This window comes from Orbicella faveolata, unplaced genomic scaffold, assembly GCF_042242905.1.
Source record: "Orbicella faveolata isolate gen_17 unplaced genomic scaffold, um_ofav_v1 contig_12, whole genome shotgun sequence".
NCBI classification, from domain to species: domain Eukaryota; kingdom Metazoa; phylum Cnidaria; class Anthozoa; order Scleractinia; family Merulinidae; genus Orbicella; species Orbicella faveolata.
The window spans coordinates 977501-992500 of record NW_028301539.1 but is presented as its reverse complement, the minus strand read 5'-3'; the positions used below and the strand labels follow the sequence as shown (position 1 = coordinate 992500).

The window sequence follows — 15000 nt, the reverse complement described above, 5'->3', positions numbered from 1 at the left end:
TGTTAAAGCTGTCCCTCTCCTACTCTCTCTCCTGTCCCTTCTCTCCCTCCTCGTCCAGAGGAGACGAGATCTATTCTTGCCAAGGTTCAGATTTTCGACTTTGCCCACGTGATTATCATTTCAGCCCTAGCTATTGTAGTCAGAGAAAATGGTTTCTTCAGCTTCAAGAAATCAATTAGTTCATAAGCTACAAATCGATGTACCTACAACTCCAAGTCATGTAATAATTAAATTAATTTAATTTCCTGGAAACTTGCTTTGGAAATTTGAGTAGCAGTACCGAGAGCTGTAACATTGGAAAATAGATATAACCAGAACCTTTGTTTGCAATTCTCAAAGTCTTTACCTTTTACGCAAAACATATTTCACACATAGCATGAATCAGTCTTACGCAAAACTTGAAATGCACATGCGATAAACAGTGTCGAAGAATCGGATACTTTTCATGAAAGGAACAACAGTTACATTTCCGCATGACAGTTAACGTTTCAGAAAATAATGATAAGATAACTAAGCTTTTACATACCGCTTGCTGGTGTCTACAAACCGAACATTCGATATAAAACGCCTCTTTTGCCTTGCAGTTGTCATTTTGGCACTGGTCTGAGTTGTTATGACAACGATGACACGGATAGAACTTCCCACAGCAGGGGAACTTGACACGACACAGCCGCTGATAATGTTCACATAGCCACTGTGGATTGTCCGGGAGAGCTGCACGCTCCGAAGGAGCCCCTTCTTCGCTACCTGTCGAAGTGCCTTCTCCATTGTCATCTCTTTGCATTGATTCTCTGGTCTCTGTTTCTCTTCTTTCCTGTTCCTGCAGTTCTCTCCTGGCCCGCTCTTCTCTTTGTCTTTGTTCTCTTTCTTTCCTCACTTTTTCTTTTTCTTCTCTTTCTTTCAGAACTCTTTCCACCAGTGAGCAAGCTTCGGCTACGCGTCGCTCTAGTGCAGCCAAAGATTCGTCATCTGAGATGAGCGAGTTACCGTTACGCAAAACTGGGTGCATTGTTGAGCTTTCGTCATTAGTAAACACTGTTGCTGGGGCCGTTTCTCTGTCAACTCGTTCTGGTTCCCGTTGTTTCCTTTTAGATCCTTCCGATGTTGTGGTGGATTCTGCTTGTGAGCGGATCACATTTTCAATGGTTGACGTCGGATTAACTGAAAATCCAGAATGTCCAATGTCCGTTTGGTTGATGACGTTATTTGGCAAGCCTAACCCAGTATTTTCTGGTCTTGTCGTTGCTACCACTTGCGACGTAGAAGACCGTGTTTGAGCAAACAAAGTATTACTAGCTGTGGAAACAGCTTGCGGTGCCGTTGTCTGGAAACCACCATTGGAAAGGTCGTCATCCAATAGACCATGATAGTAAGATTCACCACAAGGAGGAGAAGGCAACGGTGGTGGTGGTGGGAGGTTCAGGATTGAAACGTTGGAATTACTTGGATAAATGCCAGAACAAGGGTTCCACCCAGCATATGCAGGTTCGTTGTCAAAGTTGTATGTTTGAGGTTGCTGTTCATTGCCATTCTTGAGAGCGAGAGATCTTACCATGGCAGGATCAGATCCTAGTATTGGAGGAAGCACTTGTGCCCCTGTATAACACTCTGTACCCTTAGGAAGAAGCAATTGAGGTGGACACGTAGATCGACTATGGTAGCATCGGTCAGGATAACAGCCAAATCTTTGGTACCTTGAAAGGATGTCTGCAGGCCTGTCTTCAGTATTTTCCTCAGACCACGTGTCACTGGTCATTGACATACTGGTATCATCTGTATGACGTGCAAGGAAAAACGGACGTATGCCAGAGAAATCTGATTCTCCCACTCTTTCCGATAAAATTGCTTTGTCAACTCTCATTGTGTTTGATGGGATATCAGAATCTAGTTGCCCTTTTTCCTTAAGCTTTGCACCTTTGTGGCTACTTGCGTCATCACGTTTCAGTGTATCTCTTCGGTCCCAGGTCTTAGATGATTGATCTTTTCGCCCACCTTTTAATCCACCACATCTTCTCACGCCAAAGCAATGATCTTCAAGAGGTCCTTTGTAGCTGCGGTTGATCTCGTGGGCTGTTCTCAGTGAAGTGGCAGAAGCAAAAGATGTCTTTGTATTTCTTTCAATTTCCCTAATGGTGTTTCCTGCAACAATCCGATTCGCTGCGTAATCTGGATGTTTTGGTGAGCCGTCCGCGACAACTTCCCCTCCTTGAAAAGGTGATTTGGTGTATGCCGACGAGGAAGGATGATCTTGCAATTGCAATGGAACTTTGGTCGGACCCTCGTGACAGCTAATGTCGGTGACATTATGTGGAAGCTCGGTCTTGTCTACCACCACCATTTCATGATTGAAAGTGCTGTCTACGACGTCATCTGCAACATTACTTTGCCGATCACATGTAAGGCTAGGTCTAACAAGATGTTGTTCACTGGCATGCAGTTCTAAACATGGGTGGGGTCGGACGGAGTTCGTAGTCAGTGGTGTGGCAAACAGGAAACCATTATCATTCCATGTACTTCTTTCTTCGAGGATTCTTTGTCTTCTAGCAGAATTGCTGCCACCACAATTGATCTCCGCGAGTCCGAGATGAGCCAATGTTTTATCGTCAGATTCTTCGACTTCGCGTCTTTCCAGTTTTGAATCACCCTGCTTTCTCGAGACGTACAGTGACCACTTCAACTCTTCTTCGGAACATGAGTTGCTAGGTAGGCATTCGTCTGGCAAAGTATCGCCCTTCACCAGGTTCCCGTATCAATCATGGTCATGGTCAGTGTTGTTGTTGTCTTCCGTCGTAGTTCTTTCAGCTGTGAAGATGTACTTCTCTTGAATGACAGCATCCTGATTTTCGGAATTCATCTGCCTTGAAGGCATTTCAACCTGAAAACAGTATAAACGTGACTGGCCCGCCAGTTTTCACTTGAACCCTTTACTTTATGAAATATGTGTGACTGGATTTATGGAAACGGTGTTAACTGAAACCTCGTTCTTTGCACTAACTGAGCTGCAGGTATTGCTAATATAACTCGTACATGTCTGAAAATCACTTCAGTTCACGGGCAAAAGGAGAAGGGTATAAAAGGAAGGTAGGAGAGTAGAGGGAAAAAACGACATTCCTTTAACTTTTTATATCGGCTTCTCTGGAGACACGAAAAACTTAGTTATGGCGAAGAGGGTGAAATTTCCATTGACACTGTTTTCATAAATCCAGAAATATACGAACATATTTTCAATATAAGGGTTTCCGAGATGAAGGAGAAACAAGATTCAGAAACCAAATACATTTTCTGTAGAAATTGCACTCACGCTGTCTGTTGCGTCAACCACCAAGCTTCCAGTGGAGTTTTCATTTTGATCCCATGAATCACTTTTATCAGTTTGCGTTCCAAGGTCAACAGTAAGAGGGAGGCTCAAAGAATCCGTTTGTGTGCATGATTCTGACAACATGTTTTCTTCATCAGGTAAGGTGAGACAGGAAGTCGTGTTCTGCGATTCCATCCTCGGGGAAGAGGCTAAGTGTGAAAGTTTGTCCTTACCCTCTGATGGTAGCGTCTTGTTTCCCTAAAACGAGAGCAAGCAGCAGAGACGGACAATCCTCTACTTATCTTTTTACAATAACTTAACTGGACTGTTCGATGTTTTGGCAACAAATAAGGTAGATCATCCAAAATTGAATCCCGAAGGTAAATACTCTCCTATGTATAAGGGCTTGTGAAAAACCACCGTTGTAAATAAACGTGATATATATATATGGATTATCCAAGTGTTTTATAGCAAGGGTTTTAGATGAATATCTTCATGTCAGTAACTAAGATTTTGGAAACTGTACACCCTGTATATCGAAATTAACAATACTTAATACTTAATACTTACCGACCGGTCTTGTAGTTAACAGAAGCGCCCACCTATAATTCCTCGCTGTCCAGGTCAACCAAAACTATTAGCTTTGGAAATTCGCAATTTAGATAGTAACGTAAAATATTTTTTTCGTCACTGCTCTACGGGAAAGTAATAAAACGAGTTCCACGAAGAACACGACACACAACACTTACTGTCAATACCATTTCATTCATGTTCCCAGGAAGTAGCGATGCGGCGCACGAGGTTTTCTCTATTCGCTCTTCAAAGAGAATGCCAAAACTGCCAGCACATCTTTCCATTTCTTCAGCAAAGAACATTTTGATCAAAGGACAGCGGCAGGATGACGTTTCTTCAGGGCAAATTTTACGCTTAGCAAGGCTTTGTGTCGACTTAAAAAGCTGGGTCCTGATTTTGATGGAGTTCTCGTCACACCACATTACGATCTGCCCCGTCGATGGACGTTTTATGATTAACACGAGATGGTCATCAACGATCTCCACATCCGTTATCTCACCCAGCTTTTCCAAATCGGTCAACACCTTCTTCAAAAGCTGGCCGAATAAAAATTTGCTGGTAGGTCTGTCCGGAAAAGTGAATGCTACAGTTCCTTCGCATGTCTTCTCAGAAGCAATGATAACCAGAGGTTGCGTTTTTGATTTAGCAACCTCGTCAGCTGCTAACAAGATGAGTGGTGAAAGGGAAAAGTCACCGAAGAGAGACGAATTTTCAGTTTCTAAAGAATTTAAATGCTCCAACTCTAAGAAATATTGTGTTGCAATTTCTTGATTCTGATTTTTAAGCAGCAGCTTAGGTAGAGTGTCTTGTGCGGACCTCTTACTCCAAGCATTTACTTGCATTAGTTTAGCGGTATCAACTCCGTATGATATTGGGCATTCCACGAGAAATCTGCAAAACTGTTCGAATCGACTCCCGTCTCTTTTAAGTGCCAAAGTCTGGATAATGTTCCCCGGTTCTCTTTCTTGAGGGGTCAATTCCGAGTTGTTCAGTAATGTTTGGTCCTTCAGATTTTGACACGCAGCAGGTGTCCATAGCTCGTGAGGGATTTGATTTTTGTCAGTCGTACCAAGTGGTGTTGAAAAGATCATGTCGTATACTGCAAACCTCCCAAGACAACCAATGGTTGAACTAAAGAAGACAAACTTCAGCTCCTCCACGAGTACAATGTGAGTCATTCCCTGTGAATAGTTGTCTTGGAGTTTAGAAAACAATCCGTGTATGACATCAATCATGTCGAACATTTCCATCTCTACGAACGACCGAAGAAAAAGTGCGAGAGAAACTTTCAAGTTCACATCTTCTTGAAAAAACAGAGCTTTCTTTTCTGGTCCATCCAGTTGCTTACCTCTACCTTCGATGTAGTTTTTTAGCACTTTGAATTCGTTTCTCAGCAGTTGTTCTCTCGGAACACTTTGGGCTTTCGTGGCTTTAAGGTGGCACAGGACAAAAATTGCTTGCACTAAGATGGCATCCGAACAATCTGAGTAGTTGTGAAACATATTCGTATATGTACACGACAGAAGCAGAAGAACAGTACTTTGAGCCACCATTCCAAGGTTAAATAAGCATAAGCCAGCCTTTAGAAAGTTAAAGCTTAACTTTGCGCACATCTCTTCCAGATAGGCCGGGGAGGTTGGAAAATTAGCACAATTGTGAATCTCAGAGGGAGATACGGTGCTGTCTTCAAGATCACTTGGTTGGTATTGAAAGAGAACACTGGCGATTTCGAAACCAAACTCGGAAGTAAGGCTTTCTAGTTTGAGGTCCTCCTCAGAAACGGTTTCAGGAACTGATATTTTCTTGCGATCAAACTTTGACATGAATGTACCCTTCAGTTGATTCACAAGTGAAACTTGGCAAATCTCTTCTACATTTTCGAGAACTCTCTGACAGTGCAGCAAAGATTTCTCTTGGAATCCCTCGCGAGATTCTAACCGCGCAAGACTTACATTACATTTCAGAACATCGGGGTGAACAGATCCAAAAGCTCTTGTGAAAATCTCTAGTGCATCTGTAAGACATTGCCTCGATTGCTCAACTTTTTCCATGTTCGATAAAACAAGCCCCTGCTTCAGCAGAATAGTAGCAACGGTTGGATGACTTGCGCCACATCTTTCGCGACAAAGCTTTACAAGATACACCAAAAATTTGCATGCCAAATCTTGATTACCTTGATGTACACAAATATCTACTAGGGTCTCTGCAGCTGTAATGAAAAAATCCACAGGGAAGTTTGCTTTCACATCAAGAAGTTCTATCAGTTCAGCCAACGTCAAAGTCTTGGTGTCAATGACTGCTGAAGCCTTTGACGAGTTTCCCAGCAAAAGGTAAACTAGGCAAATTTTCAACGAAATACATTTTGTCAGTTCCTCCGTTTGATTTAATTCTGATTCACAGAACGATTTCAACATCTCAAACTCCTTCAAAGCTTTTCTAGGATTTCGGTTCTCTAAAGAAGTACACGCTTCATTGAATTCTACAGCGGCAATTAATCTTGGGGGTATGGAAGCTTGACGTAACATCGGAAAGAGCTCACTTCGAACTTGTTGATCAGCTATGTGGTCCCTTTGAGCCTGATGTACCAGTCTTAAGTTGTTACGGACAGTTACAATATTCTCTTCAACTATGTGGCCATTGGTCGAGTTCTTGAGTAATTTAAATTTGTTAAGAGCAGTCTCGAGATTTTCTTTTGCGTTTTGGAAAAATCCTTTGCAAATATACACACAGCCTAAATTATTAAAAGCAACAGCCGAGCTAGCATTCAATACCTCCTCATCAGCATCGTCTATGTGGCTAACGGACTGCTTAAATGCAGCAACAGAAATTGCAAGACTGAACATCTTGAGAGCAAGCACACCACAAACGTTGAGAGATCGGACGAATAAGTTTTGAGAGCACGTTTGGGGCAACAGAATGGTTCCATTTTTTGAATTCCATGAGGCATTCGTGATGTATGTTTGCTCTACACGGTTTATTATTTGTTTCTCCTCTAAACAGGCGTTAGAAAAGTCATTCGGCGTCGACCCTTGAAGGTGCTTGTAGGTGTTTTGCAGTGTCTCTTCTGCCTCAGCCGAATTTCCGAGTTGAAGCTCACTCTCTAATTTCCCAATGCCTCTGATAACTAGACAACTTTTGTTTCCGTATTCTGGGCAGCAAATCGGTTCTAGTGTTTCTAAGATAGAAAAAAGAAGTGGTCATGGCTCCGTCAATTCCATTCCCCCTCATTCCCCACGACAATTGTCGGGCATTTGTAATTTGAAAGCAGTGTTGCAAATGCCCCACGGTGGAGCTCGGGGAAGACTGGAAATTCTCGACCTAAGGGACATGTCGAAATTCAAGATGGAAGTAATAATTGTTCACAATACGGAAATGGATTTAATTAACACCTGTGACCATTGTCATGGATTTTGGAAGCGACGGACCTCCGGAAAGTAACAAAATTTAACAAATAATGCAACAATTGCCATTCCATTTCGTCGGGGACTTTATGCTCTTATTTCTACGTTTGACTACCACTGATAAGACGGCTTTACAATCGGCAAGTGCATCGACAGAATCTGAGCTCCATTAAACAGTCTAACTGAATAGTAAAAGCAGGCAAGCTCTTTCGAATTGAACGCCTTGCCCTGTAATTCTGTCAAGGCCTCTTTCCGAAAATCTATGGCTCACACGAGGAAGCAATGTTACAAAGTTTTGCACATGTGGGGTTGAAAGTGGAAGTAATGTTCGTGAAAAGTTCAGGACTCCAACGAGGTTTATCAACACACAGTTTTTATACGTTTTGTATTGAAGGCAATGAGGAAACAAACAACTAGGCTAAAAATGAATTTAAAAACTGAAAGATAAAATTGTCTTTGGCAATGCCCCACTGTCTGGCTGACCTGTTATAGTCGTGATAGTAAATGCCCTACTTTGAGGAAGGATAAGTTGTCAAATGCGGGACAAATACCAGGAGGACAAAGGGACTTGAAATTGAGGGAGCCCTTACATATGTGTTGCAGATTTTAAAATGGAAAAAAATCAACTGTTGTTATTGAACAAAAACTCCGAAAAAAGATCAATTCAGACATCTCAGATCCATATTGAACAATGGCCTTTAGGTCAATCGCAATTTCCTAAAAATACCGTAATTGATATATTTCAAACTGCACCTTAGGCCTCGTACCCAGGATGCCTTGACTCGGGATGATGTATATACCTTTCCTTTTTGTCTTCGCACGTGCTGCACGTCCCATGAAACAACTTCTCAAAAATGTTCATAATTAAATAAAGTATCTAGGATGAAAGTATTTGTCAACATCGGGTTTTTTCTCTGTTTGTAAAAAGTCTGCAACTTTCCATTGACTTTATTTTCTAAAAATTAAGCCAAACATATCCAACTAGCATCTGTAGTAACATAATAAAGTCAAGGATGAGTGAAATCAATTTTAGAAAAATTTCGTCAATAATTGCAATAAATCACGTGCGCATGCATGGGCATGTTATGACCCGGGGGGGGAGGACTCCGATATAAATAGAACGACAGGGGAGCTCGTCAGAAATTTTGAAAAGAACTCATAAGAGGTACCAAGATCCTGCTTTGTGGGCGTGGCTTGAAATCGTTTTCACCCCCAAGAGGTACATTCTAAAATAACATATTATCTCCTGTCATATTTTTCGGTACCGCAGAAGCCCCCACTGTGGACGTTTTGAGGTTGAACACCTTAAGAGGTACCAAGCCCGCTTTTTTAACTCCTAAAAGGTACGACGAACACTCCCACCCCTTTCTATATGGGAGTCCCCCCTGGTGATTATGACATTTCTGCTTTATTTTACCCTCATTAATCACTATACACGCATCCCTTGATATTTACCAAAAAGTGCTATTCAAAAATGAAATTGATATGCAGTTATTTGGCCTTGTAACCTTGATCTTAAAACAAACGTTTACGTCTGCTATCTTACTCAAAGAACTCCTTTGTGCACGCTTGACACTGTCTCCCCATGTCTTCCGGACACGAACAAACGTTTATTTATCTTTCAGTCGTTTGACAGGAAATTAATTTTTTTTAAACCGCTGTGTAAAAGTTTGCTACGACACATTTCGAAAGACCGCTGTTGCGTCTCAGCGTGACCAGTAAAATGGCAAGCCTTAGGCATGCCATAACGCAACGATGCACACGAGAAAAGACATAACTGCGAAAAGATGAATTCGTAATTGATGTCTGAAGTAGAATCGATGAGTCCTAAAGCCATGAAAAATCCACACTTGCTAACGCACGCAAAATAACGCGACAGTGAAATCGGCCTTACAACCCTTTGTCTAAAAACTGTCTGTTTCTTTCATTATTTTGTCAACCGCAATTGAATGTTCAGAAATGAGTCGTCCTCATTTAAAAACACCACTTCCGAGAATAAACACCATATCAACGTGGATTACAAAAGAATTCAAGAACCTTTTCGCCACCTACCCCCGCACCTACCGCAAGTTTTCAAAAATGTTGAGTTCATTTCATTCGAAAGGAGCAACTTACTCCCGCAGTGCTATAGATCGTTTTCACGTGACGTCATCACTTTTTAAAATCCAAAACTAAAGGGCCACCAAAGTTTTTATCCTTATCAGGCATAAGAGGCGGTATATTTATATCTGTTTACAATTTTACAGCTCAATAGCGCGGTTCGTTTGGAATCCAGAGCATTTTGAATTTCAGGATTATGGAGGTGCGTGACACAAGGCTTGCGATCGAGTTTGTCGAAAAATATATACTTATCTCATGATTTTAAGCCTTTTTAGAAGTTACAGCATTATGAAAAGTGCTTATGTAAATGCTTGTTTGATCAGTACTGATAATCAGTCACCTAGACAGCCAAAGTAAGTTCCAGATGTTGACACTATTTTCCGGCCACCATATTGGTGTACCACGGAGCTACACCAACATGGCGTTTTCATACTGGGCTCTGTAAATATCTGCGAAACATTTCGACGAATATCTGAAGTTTGGGGAAACGCACAGGCCTAAAACTTGGAGAAGTGTCTTATTTAGTTATCTTCTATAACATCATAATTTCATAGCTTTTTCCACAGGATGGTTTTCGATTTATTTTTTTGTTGCGTGACAGTGAAAACGATCTATAGGTTTTCTTGTTTCTCTTAATTGAACCAGGTAAAGGTAGTAGCCCGGGGCGGGGGGGTACTGTCATATATGGGCTATATAGGTATGTGCCGCTGTGAAGGGTATGGTTTTCAAGCAGTTTTAATACTCTAGCATATGGTATATAAATCAGAGCGTTTGGTCTAGAATAGGGTATCATTTCTCACGAAACTGACCAGTTGGTTGAAGATTTTATCTAAACTAAGGAAACCAGGAATTGCCACTCAAAAATATAAAAAATGAAATCGGCAAGTTTAAATTTTTGTAACTGAGCCTGAACATCGTCGATAGATTACTATCATAAAACACTACTGGATATTATTAACTGTCAAAAATCGGGATTGAGACGGAAATCGGTGGTTTTAATACTGGTTACTCTAGTATAGGGTAGCAAAATTCAGCTGAACTACCTTATTACATGAAATTTTCGCGACACCTTCATTTCGCGATTTTGCGAAAATTTTGCATTTTGACTCACTTTAAGTTCGCGTTTTTGAGTGAGACACACTATATTTCTTTGTGAATGTTATTTAAGATGTCCCTGAAGTTGATCAAACAGCTTAATCAGCAACGTCTAAATAAACAGAAACGCAACTGATTATGTAAACAGTAACAAGAAAGATGTTCTCACAGTGTCTACAAGGCAATTTGAAAGGTTTAAGCAACTAGTGGAACAGCACTACAAGGAGCCAGTAAATGGACAGTTTGAGGATTGTACAAAAGAAGTGCTACCTGGAGTGGAGACGGAAAGCAGTAGTGATGAAGAGGACCAGAACATTACCACAGAGTAGTTCAAAATGATTGTTATAAACGTGTGTAATGGTAATAAAGTCGCTTTTTTAATTATTGACGTAACTTGAGTCACTTAATTTTCGCATCATGTTAATTTCGCGACATTTAATTTTCGCGTCACTTAAATTTCGCGACTTTTTTTAAATCGCGAAATTCGCGAAATTAACGAGTCGCGAAAATTTCATGTAATTAGGTAGCTCTAGTATAGGCTAAGGGTTCCCGGGTCCCAGCGGCACATCCCAGAAATTCCTAAAGTACCCCCCTCCCCGCCCCCCACAGGGGTAGTAGTAAGCCGAACAGAGGAAAACAGACTGCATTTTGAAGGATTAAAGGAAACCAAAACGTTTCATTGTGTCCCATTGTCAAATACTTTAAAATGTTATAAACAAATTGCCAAAGAAATCAGGAACGTGCTGTCAGGTTTTTACTGAGTGCCATGTAAGCGTAGTTCAATTTTCGTCAAAGCAAATTTACAATATACAATTGAAGTACAATTACATGTACAGCAACACATCTTTATTTTTAAGTTACCTGCTTCAAACATTTTCCGCTTAGTTCGTCAACATCATCATCAACGTGCGATTTCCTGTAACCAAAGATCACAAAAAAAGCAAGGTTATACGAGGGGGGCGTAAGGGAGGTCCGAAAACCGCAAAACCGCGTAAAAAAACGTAAAAAAACGCAATACCGCATGGACATTTACCAATATACCGGAACCGTAGTTACAAATGTGCTACGGTTCCGTCATCATTACTTCTAGTTCGATATTCCATTAGAAATACGACCTTATTTAGTTTGATAAAAGTGCACGTTGATGTTAATCAACGTATGATCATCGCACTCATAAAATAATACTGTAATAATTGACACACGTCCTTGGGACTGACTTCGTTATGCTGTTGTAGAACTAATATAACTTTGTAAGGGCGCTCGCGCGAGTTACCCAATTGAAAAACATCCATGTTTACGACTTCAGCACTGGAAACCACTCGAATGTTACACAACGCAAGCTTTCCGCGAGTTTTTTGTTTGGTGAAAATTCGTCAAGATGCTAGTTTTCAAACTCAAGTATCCCGAATACGAGCTCGGAACATCCATTTTATGTCGCAATTCGACTGAATCAACCTTAAATTGCATTTAAAATTTTCCAAGAAGAATTTTGAATAACCCGAAGACAGCGTCACGGTAATCAGCCCCATGAATTGTTCAGTAAAGCAAACGATTGTTGAAGCGTATAACTCTCCAGAAGCGAGTTCTTGCTCCCAGAAGAAACGTCGCCGAACTTCCAATCTCTCCTTGAAGTAACATCGTCTCTTCCCGACCACCCTCAAAACCACTTCTTCTTGCTCGACAGACATTGTCCCGCACGAGGCCACGGCAAATACTGTAGGAAATCCGAGCGAAAGATTTCCAGCCCGGAGAGTCACCAAGTCGACGTATCATTGGATAAAATGGTTAATCATACCAATTATTAACTGGAAAAAGCGGAAATTTACAAACAGCAACGCTTGCTTGCACAACAATGATCCCTTGCAAAAACATAAACAAGAGATCAAAAGTCATCGGAAGCGTCAGGATCCGAGTAATAACTGTCATAACTGGAAAGCGCAGACGGCTGCAGACTCTTTTTTACCGATTACCGCGATCGAAAATTTATGAAAACCGCAAACCGCTTAGTCTTATTAAACCGCAATACCGCAGGTTAAAATAAAGATTTCCGCAAAACCGCACCAAAAATAACACAAAACCGCATCACCGCAAACCCTTACACCTCCCTCTTATACCAAGTAATATTCAAGATGAAAGAGGCGAATGATTATATAGCTTTGTTGTCAAATTGCAACGTCGATAAGATTAAATTGGCGTCCATTCCGTTGATTCAGAAGCGCAATGACTCATACATTCATATCTCACCAGACGGTTCAGAGTGGTGTTCATATGATCGGCACGTTCGCGGCAAAAGATGTTCAGCTATATGCAAACTGGTCGACCGATAGTCGTAAGGATCGCCCAACATTTTGTCCTTTTTCTGTAAGTAGGGCAGTCAAACGATCGCAGTGATCGCCGGTCATCGCAGCGATGATATGGAAACCAACCTGACCAGCCTTTGCAAAACATTTGGAAATATATATTTTTAGTTTCAGTTTTGTTTCAAAACAGCATGCAATTTACACCATAAGTAGAAAAATCAATTGAGAACTATCAGAGCTATATTTACCAGGGAGACTGTTCGTACATGGTGCAAAAGGATTTCTGAAGCTGGCAAGCTTCTATGATCTTCTGTGTAACAGAAGTTGGGGCTAAAAGTTCAAATTTTGCAGTCATAGCATATTTTATAATAAACATAGGGGAAGGAGGGGGGAGGGGTGGTGAGGGATGACGGGCAGTCTTAAAATATGCCTTTACGGGTCTCGCAATTAGTCATATCCACTGGTCTGGTTTTCTTGATCTATCTTTTCCTGCCTTATATATGTTGCTCTGGTCGTGTATGCATTTCGGTTTAACACTCTCCATATCTGATAGCATTAACCTTTTCGTCTTCTGCAATGGCGGCATGGTAAATTTCGTTCGTGCTTCTATTATTTTGAGCTGCCAGGTTTGGTTTTGCACAAATGCTTGAGAATGCTCACTCGTACAGAGAGGATACTGCATCATCAACTGATTCGAAACTGATAAATGTTTTGGGAGTAAACCAACTCTGTCATATCGGCTGAGCATTACTGTACTTTGAAATAAATATTGAAAGGTAAGAAGTCTTATGACTCTTATAAGCTGGGCGGAAATGGCACAGGAAGTTAATGCTTGACATGCATGCAGATTTTGCGAAGTAGCTGAACTCTTTCACCATCTGTCAATAATGGATTACATACACACCTCATTTCACAATGTAATTACATTATATTATGTACCTGGAATTTCTTGAATAGCTTGGTTGAAACCGGTTTACTGCAGATCAATTCCAACTTCGAGAAATCAAGTTCAATCTGATCTTCTGGGAAGTTTGCATATCACAAGTTGAAGTCACATGATGAAATTGAGACCCTATTGTTGGAATACAATAGATAGCTACAGGTCAATACACCTCCTAGCCAAACTCTGTCTTGTGTACCCCTCCCCTGCAAATCATAGTCTGTGTCAAATACGACCAGTTTTAAAACCTGGACTGGGGCTGGACTGAGGATTTTGTGACATGTTCCGCTGCACCGCAGGCAATGCAAATCTCCAACTGGAGATCAAATGTTTTCGTTTTCAACAAGACTGGTACAATTTCTCGTGCATTTCTGTATCATTCTACATCCTTCAAAGAAAGCTAGGCCAACAAGCTCCGCCTGGAATGTTTTGCGTGAGCTGAAGTCAGGAGCCATAATCGGGGACGGAGACTGTAAGCGCGCGCCATTTCTAGTATTGGGGTTGTCCCCATGATATGGGACAATAATTCTATTTTTAGAACAAATTGCGCCATCACCTGCGGCACACGTGCGTACATGCTGCGAGGATTTTTGCGGATGTCGCGCGGGGGAAATGGCGTCCGAAAGTCCCGAAATTTTTCATGTTTTTGGCCCACAACTCAACGCGTTTACGTCTGTTGGAATTTTGCTTAAGTATTTTCGTCGTAAGTTGCTTTAGTTTGAGTGAAGTAAGACAGCGTCGAATTTAGTTATGTTCCGCTGTAAGCTTATATATATATATCGCTGACCAGGTTGTGTTCCGACGGATGCTTCTTTTACATGAGCTGTACATTAATCCACTTTAAATTTCACATATGTTGAAGATTAACAGCTTTTCCATTACACAGCAAAGAACTAGCTGGATATATTTAGATATAGCAGAGCTTCAGGACTTCATAGTTTCCTAGCTCCTCTTGCCACACGCTTGCGAGGAATTTGTCAGTGATCTATCGCGACCGAAAAGTAAAACAAAATAATTGCTAGTTTGAGTTTCGCTGGAGTTGTATGCAACGCTTGATGTTTCATCAAGGCCCAATAACTTTACGTCCGTAGATACTGCTCAGTTTTATTCGTGCAAAATTCCAGTAAATTCTCTGTTGTCGATGAATGAGAGCGCCCGCCGATGCGTGTTTTGTACAGTCAGTAAACATGACAAATTGTACTTCCGCCGCACTTTCGTGTGAAAGCGTACATCGAAGCCAAACAATAACTCTATAGTTTTTAAATATGTTTTAAGATTGATAAATGTTTGAGA

The 15000-nt window shown here is 41.1% G+C and overlaps 1 pseudogene across 1 annotated transcript in view; it reads right to left on the bottom strand.

The window, feature by feature from the left end:
* Positions 1–13830, bottom strand: part of LOC110067416 (uncharacterized) — a 20404-nt pseudogene extending 6574 nt beyond the window's left edge. Inside the window, exons 1-5 of the transcript XR_016205716.1 lie at positions 13707–13830; positions 11329–11383; positions 4048–7046; positions 3302–3556; positions 527–2875 (exon numbers count right to left, since the gene is read on the bottom strand). The product of XR_016205716.1 is annotated as an uncharacterized LOC110067416 (transcript). The remainder of the gene's footprint in view (positions 1–526; positions 2876–3301; positions 3557–4047; positions 7047–11328; positions 11384–13706) is intronic.
* Between the last annotated feature and the right edge of the window lie 1170 nt (positions 13831–15000).